The sequence below is a fragment of the Nuphar pumila genome, chromosome 7 (genome assembly GCF_984573655.1).
Source record: "Nuphar pumila chromosome 7, dmNupPumi1.hap1.1, whole genome shotgun sequence".
NCBI classification, from domain to species: domain Eukaryota; kingdom Viridiplantae; phylum Streptophyta; class Magnoliopsida; order Nymphaeales; family Nymphaeaceae; genus Nuphar; species Nuphar pumila.
In genome coordinates this window covers 39,447,672-39,472,404 of record NC_143255.1, presented here as the reverse complement: position 1 = coordinate 39,472,404, position 24,733 = coordinate 39,447,672, and the positions used below count along the sequence as shown (strand labels likewise).

Below are 24,733 nucleotides of genomic sequence, written 5' to 3'. Positions count from 1 at the left end.
TTTAAAAATCAAGATTCAAAATCTGTTATTTTGCACCGTCAGGATTTTAGCAGAATCAGGACCAATTTGCGGAAGTGATTTCTCCCTAACCAGAGATGATCTTTCCGATCCGTAAAAAGGGTTGTTTTCTAAATTGAATCTAGCTTGCTCATACCAAATATTAGCGATTTCTATGGTGTTTTCGTACCAGTTTCGGGTCAAAAACCATAACCCTGTCACCCTGTGTCATTTTAATGGCTCAGATTTTGATCCATTTTGTTTGAATTTTATTTTCCTAATGAAAGATCATTTTTCAATTCTATAAAACTGGTTCTCTTCGTTTATGTCTAGTTCATTCCTGTAAATTTTCAGAATTTTTCATGGTCAATTATTATTTTATTTTGATTAAATACCAAAACCTTGTATGCAGATTTTATAAATGTTCTGATTTTGGCCCCCATATCATGACTGTTTTAGCACTTCTTCAACAAATCGTTATTTGATTGACAATATTCTTCAGCAAATTATTGTTATGATTTTTTTGAGTCTCTAATGAGTCTTTACTATGATTTGTAGTATTTTTTTGTCTCCAACGAGCCTCACAATGATTTATAGTGTTGTTCGATCTTTTAACTATGATTTATAGTGCTTTGGGGTCTCCAACGAGCCCCACAACGATTTGTAGTGTTTTTCGGTCTTTTAACTATGATTTATAGTGTTTTTGGGTCTCTAACGAGACTCACAACGATTTATAGTGTTGTTGGACCTCGCTATAGCGATTTGTAGTGTTTCTCGCTAAACACTACAGCGATTTGTGATACAAATCGCTATCCAAATCAGGACCAACTTGTCAGGGTCATATCTCCCTAACCAGAGATCGGATTTCAAATCTGTAAAAATGGGTGTCTTTGTTATGAAGTCTAGTTTATTCCTGTAAATTTTCAGCGATTTCTATGGTCATTTGATACCTCATTTGGATCTAAAACCAGACCCCTATCAGTCTGCCTTATTTGAGTGACATAGGTTTTTATTTCATTTTGTAAGAGTCATATCTCCCCAACGAAAGATTATTTTTCAAATCCGTAAAAAAGGTTTTCTTCCTCTATGTGTCTAGTTTATATCTGGAAAGTTTTATAACTTTTTATGCTCATTTGATATTTCGAACCTGTTAAAAACCGAGACATGTTATAAAATATTATAAAACTTAAAAGTTTGAAACTTCCTCTATGTGTCTCAATTTTTAACAGGTTTGAAATATCAAATGAGCATAAAAAGTTATAAAACTTTCCAGATATAAAATAGACACATAGAGGAAGAAAACCCTTTTTACAGATTTGAAAAATGATCTTCCGTTGGGGAGATATGACTCTTACAAAATGAAATAAAAACCTATGTCACTCAAATAAGACAGACTGATAGGGGTCTGGTTTTATATCCAAATGGGGTATCAAATGACCATAGAAATCGCTGAATATTTACAGGAATAAACTAGACTTCATAACAAAGATATCACTTTTTACGGATTTGAAATCCGATCTCTGGTTATGGAGATATGGCCCTGACAAGTTGGTCCTGATTCAGATAGCGATTTGTATTACAAATCGCTGTAGTGTTTATCGATTTGTAGTGTTTATCGGTTTTTAACAGGTTCGAAATATCAAATGAGCATAAAAAGTTATAAAACTTTCCAGATATAAATTAGACACATAGAGGAAGAAAACCCTTTTTACGGATTTGAAAAATGATCTTCCGTTGGGGAGATATGACTCTTACAAAATGAAATAAAAACCTATGTCACTCAAATAAGGCAGACTGATAGGGTTCTGGTTTTAGATCTAAATGAGGTATCAAATGACTATATAAATCGCTGAAAATTTACAGGAATAAACTAGACTTCATAACAAAGACACCACTTTTTACGAATTTGAAATCCGATCTCTGGTTAGAGAGATATGACTCTGACAAGTTGGTCCTGATTCGGATAGCGATTTGTATCACAAATCGCTGTAGTGTTTAGCGAGAAACACTACAAATCGCTATAGCGAGGTCCAACAACACTATAAATCGCTATGGGTCTCGTTAGAGACCCGAAAACACTATAAATCATAGTTAAAAGACCGAAAAACACTACAAATCATTGTGGGGCTCGTTGGAGACCCCAAAGCACTATAAATCATAGTTAAAAGATTGAACAACACTATAAATCATTGTGAGGCTCGTTGGAGACCCAAAAATACTACAAATCATAGTAGAGACTCATTAGAGACTCAAAAAAATCATAACAATAATTTGATGAAGAATATTGCCAATCAAATAAAGATTTGTTGTAGAAGTGCTACAACAGTCATGATATGGGGGCCAAAATCAGAACATTTATAAAATCTGGATACAAGGTTCTGGTATTTATTCAAAATCAAATAATAATTGACCATAAAAAATTCTAAAAATTTATAAGGATGAACTAGACACATAAACAAAGAGAACCCGTTTTACAGAATTGAAAAATGATCTTCCATTAGGAAAATAAAATTCAAACAAAATGGATCAAAATCTGAGCTGTTAAAATGACATAGGGTGACAGGGTTATGGTTTTTGACCCGAAACTGGTACGAAAACACCATAGAAATCGCTAATATTTGGTATGAGCAAACTAGATTCAATTTAAAAAACAACCCTTTTTACGGATTGGAAAGATCATCTCTGATTAGGGAGAAATCACTTCCGCAAGTTGGTCCTGATTCTGCTAAAATCCTGACGGTGCAAAATAACAGATTTTGAATCTCGATTTTTAAAGTGAGTCAAACAAACTCAGAATGATCTGATTTTTGGTGGAGAGCATGAAGACATATGCATGAAGTTGCAGTAAAAAATTTAAGTTAAAATGAGCTCTGGTTACATACAAATCGATAGATCTAAAATGCATAAGAATTCAAAGTATAATCTAGAAAGCAACTGAATATGATGAAAGCAAACTGCACATGCATGGATGTTCAAATTCAAAAATGAGATCTAATGCCTTAAAATATGAATGGATAAAAACTTTGAATCAGACTCCACAACTCTTCAAGTTGAATGATGCTACCCACGCTGGGAGGAGCCCCCAAACCCCCCTCCTGTAAGGGCAAAAACTCTAAATCAGGTTCCACAACTCATCAAGTTGAACGATGCTACAGTTAGTGTGCAGGTCAGTCGGTGTTTGATGGAGAAATGTTGGATCGTTTGTTGAATGTGCACAGAAGTAGAGAGAGAAGGGAGAGAGAGTAAGATGAGGTTTTACCCCTCTCTTGTAAGGGTAAAAACTCTAAATCAGGATCTACAACTCATTTAGTTGAATGATGATACCCACGCTGGGAGGAGCCCCCAAACCCTTCTCCTGTAAGGGTAAAAACTCTGAATCAGGCTTCACAAAAGTCAATGTATAGGTCAGTCGGTGCTTGATGGAGCAATGTATGATCTTGTAATGGATGTGCACAGAAGCAAAAATAGAAGGGAGAGAGAGAGTGAGAGGGTTGATGTTCATGGCCTCCTCCAAGGGAGATTTCTTTCTCGGATAATCCTGCAATGCAGAGACTGGGTCTTAAATAATCATCTTCGGGGCACTTAAGTCTTTACAACCACTTCTTTTCAAGAACCGTCATTTTTTTTTGCACCAATGGAGGAGAGGGTACTTAAGTCTTTGCAATCTTATCAAACTCCAACGCTAATTAATGCTGACAAACATGGGGATACGAGACGCACATGCTTACATACGTGGTGCTCTTTGGGACCCCCGATCATGAGATGTAGCTAACTGCCCTGCTCGGGGGGGGGGGGGGGGGGGGGGAACATATAACCTGCTTTGGACAGAAACATATCATATCGATATATAATTGATACGCTTTACTAGGGATGGCAATGGACCAAGGTGGGTGCAGGGGACAAGGTCTCCACCCGTGCCCCATTTCAAAATTTTGCCCTCCATTCGTAAACGGGTTTTGATTTTAACCTCTATCCCCATATTCATTTCTCTTTTCATGTCCTCCGGTCTCCGGTCCAAATGGGGTGAGGTGAGGTGGGGCCCCGTTTTCCCCCAGTCCACTGCCATCCCTAATCCCCTCCTTCATTACCGTAATGGGAGATTTTGGAACTCCACCCCCGCCCCGTTAGAGGAAGAAGAGGAGATAAATGGGATCTCATGTGACTCGTTAGAGGAAGGAGAGAAAGGCGAGAGATAAGAGAAAGGGTTTTATGTTAGGGTTAGAAATATTTATATATAAGATTGTATAATATGTATAAGGGTATAATAGTAATTGTTTTAACCGATATCGGGGATCGAGTCCAGGGCGGGATGGGGCGAGGCAAGGTGAGGGCAAGAGTAAGTCCATCCCTGCCTCTATTTTGCACGGGTTTTGATGTTAACCTCCATCCCAGGTCCACTCCTGGTTTCTTGTCCTCCCCGATCCAAATAGGGCGAAGCGGGGCAGGGCCCCATTTTCCCCTTGTCCACTGCCATCCCTACTTTTCATTCCTAAAATTGGTTATTTTTTAATTGATGTAAAAAATACTTAAAAACTATTTTTAATATTATTTTAATAGCTTTAATATGTTTCACGTTATGATTGACACATAATATTTTATAATTATTTTTTGGACCATTCCGAACTATTCACTTGAGTATCGGTATCGGTTCTCTACCTGACAGGGTCTCTATGTCAGCCAATTGAATCAAGGGATCCCTTATGGGATTGTTAGGGCATATCATTGCATTTTGAGGCTCATGGAATGCTGTCATGTGATTAGTTGAAAGCATGTAAAGGATCACTAGAATATTCCAGCATTGAAGCACTGCAATATGAGATGGTGGAATCCAAACCCAACAGGTATATGAACTCCAAATCTGATTAGCTAAGTGCTTATATTTCATATGTAATTGGATTGGATAATCCATCAGATTCAGATAAATTTGGATGCAAATCTGCATACCAAATAAAAATCATGTTTGTCTTACGAGAATCTGACAAATCAGATTCCGGTTCGATTGGCTATCCGTCGATCACCCCAAGTTCTTTCATTAGCTACGTAGATTATACCAAAACCACATCACGAGTTGCCGTAGATTAACGTAACTTTATCCATTTGTTGACCCAATTAGTTAACAAGTTGAATGAATAATCATTATGATAAGTCAGTTACTTGATATCAAGTACGTGCCGTAGGTAGAAATTAGAGAATTAACTGTGTACACAACTGGTTGGATATAGTTAGATCATAACATAACTTACATAAAATCCAGTTTTTTTAAAGCCCATCTTACCCTGGATCTGGATCCAATCTGGATGTGAAAAGGTTAAAGTTGAATTGGATCTAAATTTTACATGGTAATATCAGATTTGAATAAAGTAAAAAAAAAAAACATTTTTTTTTTATATAGGCAAAAACGCACACTTTATATGATTCAGGTATGGTTTCTCTTATGGTGGCTCCAATTAGACTCGGTTCTGGATCACATACCATCGTCTCAAGTCAGGTTTGGTTCTAGTTCTACATGGGTCCAAACCAAATCCGCCCCGTTGACACCCTTAACATAACATGCGTCTTTGTTATCCCAATCTCAACAGGATTCATTCAGCAAAGAGACGGGAAAAGATGGAGTACGTCAAGGGGAAGCTCCTCGGCAGCGGAGCCTTTGGAACCGTGCACTTAGCGACTGCGACCACCACCAATTTCGGCCACAACCGCGACCACAGTCTTCCCTCTACGTTCGCCGTCAAGACCACCATCTCCACCTTTGGTTCCTCCCTGCAGAACGAGGCCTACGCTCTCTCCCAACTCCCTTACTCCCCACGGATCATCCGTTGCTTAGGAGGAGACTGCAAGCTCGAACCGTCGACCGGAGACACCCTTTACAACCTCTTCTTGGAGTACGTCTCCGGCGGAAGCCTCTCCGACCGCTGCGGGAAACTCGACGAGCTCACCGTCCGCCAGTACACCCGCGAGATTCTCGAAGGGTTGGCGCACATCCATCGGCACGGTTTCGTTCACTGCGACGTCAAGCCTGACAACATTCTGCTCGACCCATCGTCCGGAATCAAGATCGCCGACTTCGGGCTCGCGAAGCGCACCGGGGAAGAAACCAGCAAGAAGGCAACGATCCGAGGGACGCCCATGTACATGTCTCCGGAAGTCGTGGTCGGAAAAGAGCCGGAACCGGCATCGGACGTATGGTCTCTTGGCTGCACCGTCATCGAGCTCGTCTCCGGGAAGCCGCCGTGGGATATTCCGGTGGGAGGCGTTGACAAAGCGGTGCCGCTGCTGTTCAAGATCAGGAGGTGCGGCAAGTCGCCGGAGATTCCTCCCGAGATATCGGAGGAGGGCAGGGATTTTCTAACGAGGTGCCTCGAGAGGGACCCTCGGGAGCGATGGACGGCCGAGATGCTGCTGCACCATGAGTTCGTGAAGCAGAACGGCGTTGATACAGCATCCCGTGGTGCTACTGAGGTGTCGGGTCGGTTCTTGTCAACAGCCGGTTCGCTGGACTCTCTTTGCTGGAGCAGATCATCGTTATGGTCGTCGTCTTCATCTTTTTGTTCTTCGTCGTGGTTCTTGACGGGGAACGTCTGCGCCAGGTGATGCTTCAACTGAACGGCTAGGATCATCTTGTCAAAGGATCAGATCGTTTTGGGTCATTAGAGTCCTACATCCTTTCTATTTTATCATACAAGTTTCTATTTTCGGGCTCTGTATTTGGGTTCGTATTGGTTAATCTGACTTTGTATCATATCATTGTTTTATATCAACACGGTTTTTGTGATAATGTAGCTAAAACTTTCCTAAAAATGAGTACCTTAGAACTGTTAAGTAACTTTGCCTGAATCTCATGTTTTCAACCAGCAAAGTTTAACCGCAAGCGGGCTAGAGGAACGATCCAGTACTATGGCGTAGGTGGGCCCCTAGGATGGGTGGGTTCCATCATACACTCGATCCTAATGGCATCATGGAACGCATCATGTTTCAAGTGACGGAGTGTTAGAAGGAGAGCGAGCTCCAAGGCCGCCGACTCAGGACCTCTGTAACAAATATCTATCGTGAGATTTTTATAAATCGTCAGAAATTGCCTGAAAGTTTAAAACGGCAATTTCTTGTGAGAATTTTAAACCGTGACCAATATCCCGATATTTAAGATTTTAGCAGATATTTATCGCAAGTTTTTTATTTTTAAATATATTCTATTTATATTTTTTTTATAAAAACATATTTTTAAAGTTTTTTTAATTTATTTTTTGTTGCCAAAATTTTGGCGAAAAAAAAATGAGAGATCTATGAAATTTTTTAAAATCTCCTGAGTTTTTGACTCGCGAGATTTTACCGTTTAACTTTTGTCACTGTGCTCAGGACATGTTGGCAGCTATTTGAAGACGTGGATAATCCCTAAGAACTTTGCTAGGTATTCTGCCTCGAGTATTGGATCTGCTCTCGCCGAGAGAGAGAGGGAATCATCGATATAGCCATAGGCTAGCTAAGGTGATACGTCAAAACACAAGTTCTTTGTGTTTAGAAATCCCCATCATTTATTCTTCAAAATATGGGCCCCACCAAACTGTGTTGATTCTATCTATGTAAGGCTATGGATGGTCGTGATTTCAAAACACCAAAAAATTTGTGTTTTGACCAGGAATATAAACTAAGGTGGTACGAAATGCATAGTACAAAAGAAAAATAATTTTTATAAAAAATATACATATAGAATACCAAAACATATATATACATATATATCTCAAAAAAAACCACACACACAAAAATAATACATTCCTAAATCAATATTGTTGATTAAAAAATACAAAAATAACAAATTAATATCCATCTCTTTAAAATCTAAATGCTAATTCAGAAAAAAACAAAAAAAATCTTAAACCCTAGTTATTGAAATGCAACTATTTATGTAAAAGTAAGAAAAACCTAAATTATAATGTTAACAAACAACATTTTTAAATTCACGTGCTAAGTGAAAAAATTATAATAAAAAACTAATTAAAAAAATCATCAAAAATCATAATCCTAAAAAATGTCATGCTGAAAGAAGAAGAAATCGGACGATGGTTGAATGTGGGTGGGGCATCGGTTTAAGCAAAAATTAAGACAAAGGACCTGGTCCTATGCATGTGATCATGCATAATCTTTGCATTTTATTCATACTATTTGATGCAAGGCAGGATGGACTCAGGCCCATACCGCATGACCTGTGACCCGAATCCAGATCCAGATGAGGCTTTTAAAAGCCTCATCTAGGGTTTTGTGTAGGGGCAGAGGAATTTGAAGAATAACGGCAGTTTTCCTTTTCTTTTCAGTCGTCTTTCTTTTGCTCAGCATTGTTCCTTTTTTTTTGTTTCCCGTCGTTCTTTCATTGGCTTAGTACTGTTCAAAGTTTGTCATTTATCATTCCATTAATATTCATCATATGGTTCATTAACATTTGATTACAAATAAAATCAAGCCTTACATTCGTAGTGGGCATTGCTGTTTCCTTTATTGTTCTGTGCACGACTATGTGGGTCGTGCCTTTCACAGCAACCATCAAAACTTGTGAAGGTTGCATCAAAGAGTCGCGCCTTCATCGCCATTAGCAAGGATCGTCAAGGAATGAGGAAGTCGACACCCCCACTGCATCAAAGTGGTATCAGAGCACCAACATCTCTTCCGTCATCAGCAATATGGTTCAAGAGGCGAGGAGCGATCCGGCGATCGGAAACAAGCAAGAGGTTGCCGGCAGCAGGGATCCGATGCTGCGTATGCTTGAGACGATGATCCAAATGGAGGAAACTATGTCGAGGATGAACAGAGACATAGTGGGCATATCAAAACGACTGGACGGAATGGAGGATCGACTGATCGCTTTCAAAGCACAGGGAGAAGGGTGCGCAACGTCAACCCAAACTCAGGGGGCGGATCTAGGTCGTCAGCCATTGCACACTCAGCCTGTCCAAAACAAAGTTCCAACATCCGCTCTCCCTCCCTACTTTGATTTGTCTCCTCCGCTCCAGATGAGCCACAGAGGTATGCCGCCTCCCTCGGGTGTACCCCTTTCTCTGCAGCAAACCTCTGCGGCTGCACCGCACGCCGGACCTACTCTTCAGAACCCCAGCTCCACATTGGGTCCTGAAAAAGGTCCAGGCCCGTGGCCGCGAGCTGCTGGAATGACCCCACTGGGTGGGTCGTGCCAGCAGGGTCCCAGCAACTCGCTGGGCTTGGCTGCTGATCCAAGTGTGGCCGCACGACCTAGGAAGGTAGTTTTTTCTTTTAGGATTCTGTGCGTGGAGGCAAGAGGGCAGCAAACCACGGACAGGGGCCGGGTCCGAGAGGGTCCAGACCTGAGTTCTCAAATACAGGGCCCGGGTTTCGGGGACCACCCTTTGGGTCCTCGGGAGCGGGTCCGAGTCTCGAACCCTCTAATCTGACTTACCCAGTGGGGTTGGCTTGGCAGGTCATCCCAAATCTGACCCGACCCAGTAATTTTGAACCTCAAAACGAACCCCTTACTCACCCAAACCCATATCTGGCCCGAACGGAACTCCAGTTTGGATTTGAGCCGGGTCAGGACCAGACCCATACTCATCTGGATCGTGGATCCAGTTCAAACCAAACCTTTTATCTCCACAACTCGATCAACGATCTGACCTATCCATATCTGGGTCTGACGCGTAGCTTAGGATTAGACCCGATCCAGATCCAATCGGGTAATTCTTCCTAGTATTACACTACCCAAACCCAATACCCTCACCAGACCCAGGCCTTTAACCCAACCCAAATCCAAAATCCTGTACCAAACCCAATCCACTACCCCTACCCTAATCCAGCCCATAACCCAGGCCTGTACTACCCAGTTCCTACCCACCTCAAGCCCGAGACCCAGCAGCCCCATCCACCTTACCTTGGACTTTCTGTCATCTCGGTGCCCCAACGTCGACCGCAGATAGCTCCTACCCACGGGCAAGCCATACCGAGGCAGAATCAGTAGGGACCGGCGCGACATGAGCATCGGCCTGTATCACCCTCACGTTCTTGAAGAAAGACAATATAATCATTTGGAATTGCTCTTCTCCTCTCTCTAGTGGATTTTCTTAATGACACTTACTTGAGGTGTTTCTTGAAGTTATTGAGTTTGTACTGAAGGAGTAAAAACTTAATTTTAGATAGGGAGATCTTGAACATTGCCTTGTTCTGAATTTGTTTGAACAATGTTAAAAATTAAAATTTGATTATTGTCAACAACAACTATAGGAAGAGAAATAGATTCTTCTTTAAAAGCAATGTCGTTTACCTTATCACCTCCCCCAACCTCAGCATCTTCAAAGAAATAAGTGTTTTCATCTCAAAAAAGGACTTATTCACAGAGTCATAAAATTTATAACTCTTAGATCTTTCAGAATATCCAACAAAATAGTAGCTAACTGTTCTTGAGTGTAGTTTTCTTTCATGTGGCATATATGGTCTTGCCTCAGCTGAACATCCCCAAATATGAAAATGCTTCGTACTAGACTTTTTGCATGTCCATATTTTATATGGGGTTTTGACTACTTTAGTTGGTATTTTATTCAGTACATAAGCTACAGTCTTTAGTGCATCTTCTCAAAGGGATTCTGGTAAAGTATAATGACAAATCGTATTCCTTACCATATCCTTTAAGGTCATGTTTTGTCTTTGAGCAACACCATTCATGCTAGAAGTGTCTGACATAGTGTACTGAGGGACGATACGACATTTCTTTAGGAATTAAGCAAATGGCCCTGAACGTTGTTCACTTGATCCATCATATCTATCGTAGTATTCACCAGCACGGTCAGATCTGACGTCTTTAATCTTTTTGCCAGCCAAATTGACTTTCAACTTTAGCTTTAAATTATTTGAAAACATCCCGTGACTGAGACTTTTCATGAATCAAATATAGGTACCCATAATGTGAATAGTCATCTATGAACATAATAAAATATTGTTGATCATTTCAAAAGGCCATAGAGAATGACCCACAAATAGCCGTATGAATAAGTTCTAAGACGTATGTTCTTCTGTCGGCACCTATTTTTCTTATGTTTGTTGATTTTTCTTTTATACACTCAACACAAACCTGAAAGTCAGTGAAATCAAGAGAATCAATAATTTCACTTCTCACAAGCCTTTCAATTCTTTGTTTAGAAATGTGACCTAAACGCTTGTGCCATAATAAAGCAAAATTCTTACTAACTAATTTTTCTTTTGTATCACATAAACTTGAATACAAGGTCTCATGATACGAGGCAACAATATTAAGTAAATATATGTTATCAACCACAGATAAAGAACCAGTTTTAATAATATTTAAATTAAGAAACAACTTAAAGTGACTATTTCTAAATAAACAAGAATAACAGTACAATGTATGTCACTTTTAAATCTAAATAACAAACAATATTTAATAATAACCTAAAAGTCTTTATTGCCTCAATTTGAACTGATTTGTCATCGCCCACATAGATGAACCTTTCTACATCAATTAGTGTTCAACAACTTAGGCAACCCTGCATAGTCACACTTATGTGAGTGATAGTAGCAGAATTCATCCACCAAGTGTGTTTGGGTACAGAACTTGAATTAACCTTAAAACAAACCAAAGTAAGAAGGGTACATTTCTTTTCATACCAAGCAAGATATTTGGTACAATCCTTCTTCATTGGACCCTCGCTCTTGTAAAAGAAACAACTGAACTTTGCATCCTCATATTTTTTCTGTGATGGAGGGTCCACTGCATCTTTCTTATCCTTTTTTTTTCTTAAATTTATCTTTATAGGTAACTGCCAAGTGAGAACTTTTTGTCTTTTCTTGTTTCATTCATTCCTCTCTTGCACATAATGTGAAATAAGCTCATGTATAGTCTATTTATCCTTTTGGCAGTTATAACTGACCTTAAATTGACTATATTGTGTAAGAAGAGATATCAGAACTAAATGCACGAGTAAGTTCTCAAACAACTCTAACTTTAGTGCTTTTAGTTTAGAAGCAAGATGAGACATTTCCATAATGTACTCCCTTATGTTCTTTTTACTTTTATACCTCATTAAAAAAAGACTCAAAAGGAGAGTGCTTGTCTCAGCCTTTTCATTTTTAGCAAAATATTTTTTAATTATCTCAAGAAACTTCTTGGCATTAACCTCTTCAGACATAGCGCCCCTAAAAGTTTTTGATATTTCACGTTTCATGATCATAAGACTCTTCAGACATAGGGCTATGTCTGAAGAGGTTAATGCATGAGTCTTATGATGATCTCACTAAAATAAAGTTTCATTTTATTACTTCAGTATAAGGCTCAGGTTTTAGTTTTATTTTATACTCATTTATGATGATCTCACTAAAGAATAAGGAAAAACCAGTTGAAAATAGGCATGTTTCGATCACATTACATGTAATTTTCATTCTTCACATCCATATTTGTTCTATGTTGTTGGTTATGTCAATATGCATGATTATTGATGGGTCTAATTATGATGATTGTAAAGAAGATCATTTTGGTTCTATGTTGACATGATTAATGGACCAGATTGTTGGAGATGTCATTATTTTTTGAGCTCATAACGATATTGTATAATGCGTGATTGTATGGTAATATATGTGGCCCAAGTAGGAGTTTGTTAGATATTTTTTGTGGGCCTACATATGTAATTAATCACCCATTATAAACTGTCTAAGTTGAAGGCCCATATAAAGTAATCATATACGGTTGGGCCATATGACATCTTATAAAGTATGATTATAATAATGTGTAGATATCTCATGTGCACTCATATGTCAATTTTTTATTTTATAATGGGATGAATTGAAAAGAAGGCTATAGAGTGGTTACAATTAGGTTATGGTCCCCAAAACCATATACAGTGGTTGTTCTCTTTTACCTTCCCATCAAGAAAAAAATTTGTCGCTCTCTCATTAGGTTTAGAGAAGTAGGAAAGGCCACCTATATAGGTTTTGAAAGATCTAACCTATCAAGATCTACTGGTGCAACAATGGATTCTGGTACGCTTCCGTTTTATGTCTTATTAGTTTATTTCTGACCTTTTCGATGATTTAGCATGAACAAATTTAAGGATTAAGAAAGATGTTTTCCCTAAATCAAATCCAACAGTCGAAACACGGGCCATTATATACATGGGCCAGGTTCAGGTCAGCCCGTGGGCTACCAAGTTGAGCCAATGAGCCTAAGCTACCTAGTTAATTTTGTAGTAACTGGTTGAATATTAACTTGATAACTATTACCATTTACTTAATTAGTTGGATCAATTATATGAAAAATAAAAAGATAATTAAATGGGTGCATTAATTTTTTTAAATTTATTAATTTTGTATTATAAAAAATATTTTATAAACTTCATTCAAAAATAACCTACATATGGGTTTGGCAGGGCTGAACCAACCCACTCAATATTGTCCCATTGGGCCAATGGGCCATGTCATAGGTTGCTCTTCAAACCCAAGCTCGTTAACAACTGTTTTGAATCCTGACCTTTTAATAAATTGGCCGGGCCATCTCCGGGCCAGGCAACACTTAAAACCTGATGGGCCAATCTCCAAACGGGCTTGGGCCAGGCCGGCCTGATGCCCACGTCTACAATCTACTCTCTCTTACATAGTGACAAACATTTTTTTGGCAAAATCTCATTTTTCAAAAACTTGCAAGAAATTAATTTTTTTTCATAAATCTCGTGTTTTTTCTACAAAATGTCAAGCAATCAAAATGGTTGCACAATCTCTCTTTACTTTATGTAGTATGGTGCATGTATTACATTAATATATTTTTCATGTTTAGTTGTAGTTTTAGAACAATGAAAAATTCAATGATTCATATTGTACCAAAAATTTGATTACATTTATTAATAATAAATGGTATAGATGGATGGTGTTCCACTTTGATATTTTTATAAATCACGACTGTTTTTTTTCTAAAATACAAGTGTTTTTAGTGAATAGGTAATAATAAACATATATATAGGTTTGAATTAACCAAAAATAAATATGCAACTATGTTTTCCAAAGGAGCCTGGGGTGGTTTAGAGCATAAATAATAGTCTACAAGCTATATATATATATATATATATATGAAAATCAAAGGATGGTCCAAAATATGCGATCAATGCTGATCTGAGAATGAGACGTCAATGTTTCATGAAAATCATGTGAGGGCTAATTTTTTCATAATCATCTACTCGCTGTACTAGACTTAATTAGGTTCTAGTACAGTAGAAGGAAAAAAAAATCCAGCGAGCTTGTATCGATATCATATAATATACGCAAAATGACACTGTTATAGTTCAACATTTACGTATATGTGGCCGACCAGCAAGGAGCTCACTTGACAACAGTGCAAGGTAAAATCACAACCATATGAAATTAGCTTATTAATGAATCTAGCAACCTCCCCAAATTTAATTGATCCCATGTTACTGCCCAAAAGAGGTCAACCACTTTTCCAGAAGAAACGGAAATGGACCTGATAGTTACATCATGCAACACAAATGACGGTGTCATTTATCAGATTTTGGTCTCATAGGAGCAACCCCAGACCTTAATGGGAGTCCCCAAACGCTCCAATAGCCTATTTATGATGTATTGATGGAATATACTTGTTGATTGACTTTATTAACTTGGTTTGCTTGGAAGCCCCGGGGAGGATCTGGAGAACAACTTCTACCTTTACCTATGCTTCCGTCCAGAGGGGGTAAGAAGAACCGACCTCAAAAAAAAAAGTTAGAAGCAAGGAAAAAATGGGAGAGAAAAGAAGAGAACAAGAGAGAACCGATTGGGAACGAGCGAGGAGGGGGAAGAGAAGAGAAGAGGGAGAGGAGGCCTGCGTTTTCTCAAGAGGAAAAAACGTGTTTCATGACTGAAAACATAATATTTATATTAAAAAAAATTAATTCAGTTTTTATCAAAAACACTGATAAGAATGAGTTTTCAATACAATTTTTCACTGGATCATGCATAAAATAGTGATGCAGTGGGGGTGTCGGCTTCCTCGTTCCTTGACGATCCTTGCTGATGGCGATGAATGCGCGACTCTTTGATGCAACCTTCACGAGTTTTGATGGCTGTTGTGAAAGGCACGACCCACACAGTCGTGCACATAACAATAAAGGAAACAACAATGCCCACTATGAATGTAAGGCTTGATTTTATTTGTAATCAAATGTTAATGAACCATATGCTGAATATTAATGGAATGATAAATGACAAACTTTGAACAATACTAAGCCAATGAAAGAACGACAGGAAACGAAAAAAAGGAACAATGCTGAGCAAAAGAAAGACGGTTGAAAAGAAAAGGAAAACTGCGGTTATTCTTCAAATTCCTCTGCCCCTACACGCAACCCTAGATGAGGCTTTTAAAAGCCTCATCTGGATCTGGATCTGGGTCACGGGTCATGCAGTATGGGCCTGGGTCCATACTGCCCTGCATCATTCTCCCCTGATGGGAAAGAAGTTGGCTCTGGCGACTTGTTGTTTCCATAGTAAGCATATAGATCAGACGACTTGTTGTTTCCATAGTAAGCATATAGATCAGACACATTAAATGTAGGAGAAAGGTGCCAAGTTTCGGGCAGCACCAGGAGGGAAGATCGATCAGATAGGTCTGCTAGCCGGGGCAACCCGATCTCATTGGTGGGAAGAAGAACTATTTTATGACCCTTAAAGACAAATGTGTATGTATTCCTACGGCCATCATGGACGGTCTTACGGTCAGACTGTCAGGAACGTCCCAATAGGATGTGACACACACTCATGGGCGCCACGTTGCACCATACTTCATCGTGGTAATGCTCCCCCATAAAGAATCGGACTAGACAATGCAGGGTGATGGGCACCTCGTTGCCTTTCTTGAACCATCCCATTTTATAAGGTTGAGACAATTTTTCTGTTTTTAGGTTCAAGGTAGACACGACACTCTCGGATACCATATTCTCGGACGCTCCGGTATCAATGATAACATCACACACACGCCCCTCACAGTTGCACCAGATGCTAAAATTATTATTTCGCAACCATTTTGTGGGGGCTAACTCTCGGAATATGGTCAACACATGACGGATGGTTAACAAATTTTCGATGCTGCCATCGAACTCTACGACTTTCACCTCGTTATTCCCCTCAACAAGCGACTCACCCTCGCTCTCACTATCAGACGCAGACTCAACAATGCCCTCTGCTAGATAGGTGTTCTTACTCATGGTGGGACACTTGGACGCAATATGACCTAACTCTTGACATCTAAAACAACGAATGGTGGTCTCACTGGGTTTACCCCTGGATCTGGTGTGGTACGCTGGTCCAGACTGATCGAATTTGCTTAGGTCGACTCCTGGGGTGGACTTTGAGTCTTCTTTCCTAGGGGAGCTTGCTCCTCTGGTTGGGAAACTCGACTTGGGTTGACTGGACTGATCACTACGAGATATCTTATGTTCTTGCCTCATTTTCAGTTTCTCCTCCACATTCATGGCATAACTACTGGCCTGATCCAAGGACTCGACTGTGATACAACTGAAGTCATCAGAAATGGAAGGACGAAGACCAGAAATATACCTCGTGACCTGCTGGCGGGCGGTCTCCTCGATCCACACTCATAGGGAAAGACGATAGAACTCGACAGTGTAATCCGCCACAGTATTGGTGCCTTGACGCAGGTTCAGGTACTCTTTGTAGGCTCTCTCGGCGTGATCTGACAGCATGAACTTAGACTGCATCAACTGCTGCATCTCTTCCCAAGTATGTACATGCATTAATCCCTGCCACTCCCTCAATCTTTGCAGGTCAACCCACCATGTATGTGCTAGGCCTCTCAAACGGGTAGAGGCTAGGGAGACACGACGGTGCTCGACGACCTCATGGTAGTCGAAGAACTGGACGACATATGACCAATCGAAGAACTGTTCCGCATCGAACTGACCCGCGAACTCTGGAAGCTCCAACTTCACCCCATACGTGGAGGGGCACTCTGGTGCTCTCTGTTGTTTGGCCTCCACCATGCCTGTTGGGTACTCGTTCCAAAAAGTATCAACATCCCATAATGCTTCATCACCCTCTGTGCGGTACTGCTCGCATGGATGCTGGTGCTGACGAAATCCACCGATGGGTGGTCGATGCTCATGTCGCGCCGGTTCCTACTGATTCTGCCTCGGTCTGGCTTGCCCATGGGCAGGAGCCATCTGCGGTCGACGTTGGGGCACCGGGATGACAGGAAGTCCAAGGTAAGGTGGATGGGGCTGCTGGGTCTCGGGCTTGAGGTGGGTAGGAACTGAGTAGTACAGGCCTGGGTTATGGGCTGGATTAGGGTAGGGGTAGTGGATTGGATTTGGTACAGGATTTTGGATTTGGGTTGGGTTAAAGGCCTAGCTCTGGTGAGGGTATTGGGTTTGGGTAGTGTAATACTGGGAAGAATTACCCGATTGGATCTGGATCGGGTCTAATCCTAAGCTACGCGTCAGACCCGGATATGGATAGGTCGGATCGTTGATCGAGTTGTGGAGATAAAAGGTTTGGTTTGAACTCGATCCACGATCCAGATTAGTATGGGTCTGGTCCTGACCCGACTCAAATCCAAACTGGAGTTCCGTCCGGGCCCGATATGGGTTCGGGTCAGTAAGGGGTTCGTTTTGAGGTTCAAAATTATTGGGTTGGGTCAGATTCGGGATGACCCGCCAAGCCAACTCCACTGAGTAAGTCGGATTAGAGGGTTTGACACTCAGACCCGCTCCCGAGGACCCAAAGGGTGGTCCCCGAAACCCGGGCCCGGGCCCTGTATTTGAGAACTCAGGTCTGGACCCTCTCGGGTCTGGCCCCTGTCCGTGGTTTGCTGCCCTCTTGCCTCCACGCACAGAATCCTAAAAAAAAAACTACCTTCCTAGGTCGTGCCGCCACACTTGGATCAGCAGCCAAGCCCAGCGAGTTGTTGGGACCCTGCTGGCACGACCCATCCAGTGGGGTCATTCCAGCAGCTCGCGGCCACGGGCCTGGACCTTCGGCAGGACCCAACGTGGAGCTAGGGTTCTGAAGAGTTGGTCTGACCTGCGGTGCAGCCGCAGGGGTTTGCTGCAGAGAAAGGGGTACACCCGAGGGAGGCGGCATACCTCTGTGGCTCATCTGGAGCGGAGGAGACAAATCAAAGTAGGGAGGGAGAGCGGACGTTGGAACTTTGTTTTGGAAAGGCTGAGTGTGCAATGGCTGACGACCCAGATCTGCCCCCTGAGTTTGGGTTGACGTTGCGCACCCCTTTCCCTGTGCTTTGAGGGCGATCAGTCGATCCTCCATTCCGTCCAGTCATTTTGACATGCCCACTATGTCTTTGTTCATCCTCGATATAGTTTCCTCCATTCGGATCATCGTCTCAAGCATACGCAGCATCAGATCCCTGCTGCCGGCAACCTCATGCTCGTTTCCGATCGTCGGATCGCTCCTCGCCTCTTGAACCATATTGCTGATGACGGAAGAGATGTTGGTGCTCTGATACCACTTTGATGCAGTGGGGGTGTCGGCTTCCTCATTCCTTGACGATCCTTGCTAATGGCGATGAAGGCACGACTCTTTGATGCAGCCTTCACGAGTTTTGATGGTTGCTGTGAAAGGCACGACCCACATAGTCGTGCACAGAACAATAAAGGAAACAACAATGCCCACTACGAATGTAAGGCTTGATTTTATTTGTAATCAAATGTTAATGAACCATATGCTGAATATTAATGGAATGATAAATGACAAACTTTGAACAGTACTAAGCCAATGAAAGAACGACGAGAAACGAAAAAAAAGGACAATGCTGAGCAAAAGAAAGACGGCTGAAAAGAAAAGGAAAATTGCGGTTATTCTTCAAATTCCTCTGCCCCTACACACAACCCTAGATGAGGCTTTTAAAAGCCTCATCTGGATCTGGATTCGGGTCACGGGTCATGCGGTATGGGCCTGGGTCCATCCTGCCTTGCATCAAATAGTATGAATAAAATGCAAAGATTATGGATGATCACATGCATCAGACCAGGTCCTTTGTCTTATTTTTGCTTAAATCGATGCCCCACCCACATTCAACCATCATCCGATTTCTTTTTCTTTCAGCATGACATTTTTTAGGATAATGATTTTTTTAATTAGTTTTTTATTAAAATTTTTTCACTTAGCACGTGAATTTAAAAATGTTGTTTGTTAACATTATAATTTAGGTTTTTCTTACTTTTACATAAATAGTTGCATTTCAATAACTAGGGTTTAAGATTTTTTTGTTTTTTTCTGAATTAGCATTTAGATTTTAATGAGATGGATATTAATTTGTTATTTTTGTATTTTTTTAATCAACAATATTGATTTAGGAATGTATTATTTTTGTGTGTGTGGTTTTTTTTTTCAGATATATATGTATATATATGTTTTGGTATTCTATATGTATATTTTTTATAAAAATTATTTTTCTTTTGTACTATGCATTTCGGATGGCCATAAAATTAGGTTAGCCACTTGGAACATAGGGTCTTTAACTGGTAAGTTGGTAGAGTTAGTAGATGTTATGTGTAGGAGAAAGATTGATATTTTATGTCTTCAAGAGACCAAATGGGTAGGTGAGAAAGCTAAAGTGATAGAACCTTGGGGATATAAGATTTGGTATACAGGAATAGGAATGGCGTAGGGATTGTTATGAGTCGTCAGTTTATAGATAATGTAGTTGAGGTCCGTAGGAAGGGTGATAGAATTTTACTTATTAAATTAGTATTAGGTACGGATATTATTAATATTATTAGTGTTTATGCACCTCAAGTAGGTTTAGATGATTCCATTAAGCATCAGTTTTGGGAAGATTTAGATGGAGTAGTACAAGGGATATCTTATGGAGAAAAGTTTTTCATCGGCGGTGACCTTAATGGACATGTAGGCATTAGTAGGGATGGATTTGAGAGTATCCATGGAAGCTATGGTATAGGAGAAAGAAATGAAAGTGGAGAAAGGATTTTAGATTTTTGTTTGTCCTATGATATGATCTTAGCAAACACTTGGTTTAGGAAGAGGGAGTATCACCTAGTAACATTTAAAAGTGGGGTTAATACGAGTCAGATAGATTTTTTCCTACTTAGAAAGAGAGATAGGGGTTGTTGCATCGATTGTAAGGTTATACCGGGAGAAAGTGTAGCTACACAACATAGAGTCTTAATTTTAGATGTTAGAATTAGACAATGCCGCAAAAGGGATAGACATAGGATAGATCCTAGAATTAAGTGGTGGGCACTGAAAGGAGCTAAACAAGGAATGTTTATAGAGCAGGTAGTTAAGGAAGCTGATTGGTGTCTCGAGAAGGATTCAGAATCAATGTGGAAAAAGATAGCGGGTGGCATGAGAAAAGTGGCTAAGGAGGTATTGGGTGAGTCTAAAGGCGGTGCACCACTAGGTAAGGATACATCATGGTGGAACGAGGATGTCAAATTAGCTATTAAGGTTAAAAGAGAGTGTTATAGAAATCTAAGTAAGAGTCGTGATAATGAGAATTTGGAGAAGTATATGATAGCAAAGAAGGAAGCTAAAAAAGTTGTTCGAAACGCGAGGGCTAAGGTATATAAGGAGGTTTATGACAAGTTGGATACCAAAGAAGGCGAGAAGGATATTTATAAGCTTGCAAAGATGAGAGATAGGAAATCGAAGGATTTGGGTATGGTTAGATGTATCAAAGATGAAACGCAAAGGGTTTTAGTCAAAGATGAGGAGATTAAGGAGAGATGGAAAGATTATTTTGATAAGCTATTTAATGATAGTCATGCTCAAGATCTTGGAGACTTCTCCATTCCTTTTCATGAGATTAATCGTGACTTCATGCGCAAGATTCAAAAGAAAGAAATTGCAGAGGCTTTGAAGAAAATGAAATCAAGAAGGGCAGTTGGCCCAGATGGTATACCTATCGAGGCTTGAAAATGCTTGGGAGATAAAGGTTTAGAATGGTTGACAAATCTTTTTAACTTGATTTGGCGAACAAATAAGATGCCTAATAAGTGGAGGAAGAGTACTTTGGTGCCTTTATATAAGAATAAGGGTGATATACAAGATTGCACAAACTATCATGGTATAAAACTCATGAGTCATACTATGAAACTTTGGGAGAGGGTGATTGAGTCTAGGTTGAGGAAGGTTGTCATGATATCGGAGAATCAATTTGGTTTTATGCCTGGAAGATCAACTATGGAAGCTATACATCTTCTTAGACAACTTATTGAAAGATATAGAGAGAGGAACAAAGATTTGCATATGGTTTTTATTGATTTAGAGAAGGCATACGTTAGAGTACCTAGGGACGTTCTCTGGTGGACAATGATGAAGAAAGGTGTTTATCTCAAGTACATTAGTATAATTAAAGATATGTATGAAGGAGTAGTAACCAATGTCCGCACTTGTGGAGGGGTGACAACCAATTTTTCGATAACGGTTGGGTTATATCAAGGATCTGCTTTAAGCCCTTTCCTATTTGCGATAGTGATGGATGAGCTTACGAGATCAATTCAAGAAAATGTATTGTGGTGTATGTTGTTTGCTGATGATATTGTTTTGATTGATGAGTCTAGAGCTGGGGTTAATGCTAAGTTAGAATTATGGAGACAGACATTGGAAGCTAGAGGTTTTAAGTTGAGTAAGAGTAAGACTGAATATATGGAATGTCGGTTTAGTAAGCAACGAAGTAGTGATGGGAGTGTAGTGAAGCTTGGTGAGCAAGAAATACCGGTGAATGATTATTTCAAATATTTGGGATCCATCATTCAAAAGTATGGAGAAATTGATGGAGATGTAAATCATAGGATAAAGGTTGGGTGGATGAAATGGAAAAGTGCAACTGGAGTGTTGTGCGATCGTAGAATGCCATTGCGGTTGAAGGGAAAGTTTTATAGGACGACTATTAGACCCGCTTTACTATATGGTACGGAATGTTGGGCTGCCAAGAGACATCATATTCAAAAAATGAGTGTAGCTGAGATGCGGATGCTTAGATGGATGTGTGGAAATACAATAAAAGATAAGATTCGGAACGAGGAGATACGTAAGAAGGTAGGTGTTGCACCCATTGAAAATAAGATGCGAGAGAATCGTTTACGGTGGTTTGGACATATTCGGCGAAGGCCTAATGATGCTCCAGTTAGAAGGTTGGAGAAATGTGAAAATATATTACTTAAAAGAGGTCGGGGTAGGCCTAGGAAGACTTGGATGGAGATGATAGGAAAGGATATGAATGCTTTGAACCTCACCGAAGACATGGCATTGGATAGAAATGATTGGAGAAAAAGGATTCATGTGGAAGACCCAAAATGAATTTCTTTTTTGGTTCATATCGCTGACCCCAATTGTTTTGGGATGAAGGCATAGTTGTTGTTGTACTATGCATTTTGGACCACCTTAGTTTATATTCCTGGCTCGCCCCCCATGCATTAGGTGATACGTCAAAACACAATTTTTTTGGTGTTTTGAAATCACGACCATCCATAGCCTTACATAGATAGAATCAACACAGTTTGGTGGGGCCCATATTTTGAAGAATAAATGGTGGGGATTTCTAAACACAAAGAACTTGTGTTTTGACGTATCACCTGAGCTAGCCTATGGCTATATCGATGATTCCCCCCCCCCCCTCTATCTCTCTCTCTCTCTCTCGGCGAGAGCAGATCCAGTACTCGAGGCAGAATACTTAGCAAAGTTCTTAGGGATTATCCACGTCTTCAAATAGCTGCCAACATGTCCTGAGCACAGTGACAAAAGTTAAACGGTAAAATCTCGCGAGTCAAAAACTCAGGAGATTTCAAAAAATTTCATAGATCTCTCATTTTTTTTTTGCCAAAATTTTGGCAATAAAAAATAAATTTAAAAAACTTTAAAAATATGTTTTTATAAAAAAAATATAAATAGAATATATTTAAAAATAAAAAACTTGCGATAAATATCTGCTAAAATCTTAAATATCGGGATATTGGTCACGGTTTAAAATTCTCACAAGAAATTGCCGTTTTAAACTTTCAGGCAATTTCTGACGATTTATAAAAATCTCACGATAGATATTTGTTACAGAGGTCCTGAGTCGGCGGCCTTGGAGCTCGCTCTCCTTCTAACACTCCGTCACTTGAAACATGATGCGTTCCATGATGCCATTAGGATCGAGTGTATGATGGAACCCACCCATCCTAGGGGCCCACCTACGCCATAGTACTGGATCGTTCCTCTAGCCCGCTTGCGGTTAAACTTTGCTGGTTGAAAACATGAGATTCAGGCAAAGTTACTTAACAGTTCTAAGGTACTCATTTTTAGGAAAGTTTTAGCTACATTATCACAAAAACCGTGTTGATATAAAACAATGATATGATACAAAGTCAGATTAACCAATACGAACCCAAATACAGAGCCCGAAAATAGAAACTTGTATGATAAAATAGAAAGGATGTAGGACTCTAATGACCCAAAACGATCTGATCCTTTGACAAGATGATCCTAGCCGTTCAGTTGAAGCATCACCTGGCGCAGACGTTCCCCGTCAAGAACCACGACGAAGAACAAAAAGATGAAGACGACGACCATAACGATGATCTGCTCCAGCAAAGAGAGTCCAGCGAACCGGCTGTTGACAAGAACCGACCCGACACCTCAGTAGCACCACGGGATGCTGTATCAACGCCGTTCTGCTTCACGAACTCATGGTGCAGCAGCATCTCGGCCGTCCATCGCTCCCGAGGGTCCCTCTCGAGGCACCTCGTTAGAAAATCCCTGCCCTCCTCCGATATCTCGGGAGGAATCTCCGGCGACTTGCCGCACCTCCCGATCTTGAACAGCAGCGGCACCGCGTTGTCAACGCCTCCCACCGGAATATCCCACGGCGGCTTCCCGGAGACGAGCTCGATGACGGTGCAGCCAAGAGACCATACGTCCGATGCCGGTTCCGGCTCTTTTCCGACCACGACTTCCGGAGACATGTACATGGGCGTCCCTCGGATCGTTGCCTTCTTGCTGGTTTCTTCCCCGGTGCGCTTCGCGAGCCCGAAGTCGGCGATCTTGATTCCGGACGATGGGTCGAGCAGAATGTTGTCAGGCTTGACGTCGCAGTGAACGAAACCGTGCCGATGGATGTGCGCCAACCCTTCGAGAATCTCGCGGGTGTACTGGCGGACGGTGAGCTCGTCGAGTTTTCCGCAGCGGTCGGAGAGGCTGCCACCGGAGACGTACTCCAAGAAGAGGTTGTAAAGGGTGTCTCCGGTCGACGGTTCGAGTTTGCAGTCTCCTCCTAAGCAACGGATGATCCGTGGGGAGTAAGGGAGTTGGGAGAGAGCGTAGGCCTCGTTCTGCAGGGAGGAACCAAAGGTGGAGATGGTGGTCTTGACGGCGAACGTAGAGGGAAGACTGTGGTCGCGGTTGTGGCCGAAATTGGTGGTGGTCGCAGTCGCTAAGTGCACGGTTCCAAAGGCTCCGCTGCCGAGGAGCTTCCCCTTGACGTACTCCATCTTTTCCCGTCTCTTTGCTGAATGAATCCTGTTGAGATTGGGATAACAAAGACGCATGTTATGTTAAGGGTGTCAACGGGGCGGATTTGGTTTGGACCCATGTAGAACTAGAACCAAACCTGACTTGAGACGATGGTATGTGATCCAGAACCGAGTCTAATTGGAGCCACCATAAGAGAAACCATACCTGAATCATATAAAGTGTGCGTTTTTGCCTATATAAAAAAAAAAATGTTTTTTTTTTTTACTTTATTCAAATCTGATAT

The 24,733-nt window shown here is 40.8% G+C and overlaps 2 pseudogenes; one reads left to right on the top strand and one right to left on the bottom strand.

Annotated features, from left to right (window-relative positions):
• The first annotated feature begins 5,604 nt into the window (after nt 1-5,604).
• Nucleotides 5,605-6,588, top strand: LOC149831997 (mitogen-activated protein kinase kinase kinase 20 pseudogene; annotated as a pseudogene).
• Nucleotides 6,589-23,483: 16,895 nt separating this feature from the next.
• On the bottom strand, nt 23,484-24,467 carry LOC149831996 (mitogen-activated protein kinase kinase kinase 20 pseudogene; annotated as a pseudogene).
• Nucleotides 24,468-24,733: the final 266 nt, after the last annotated feature.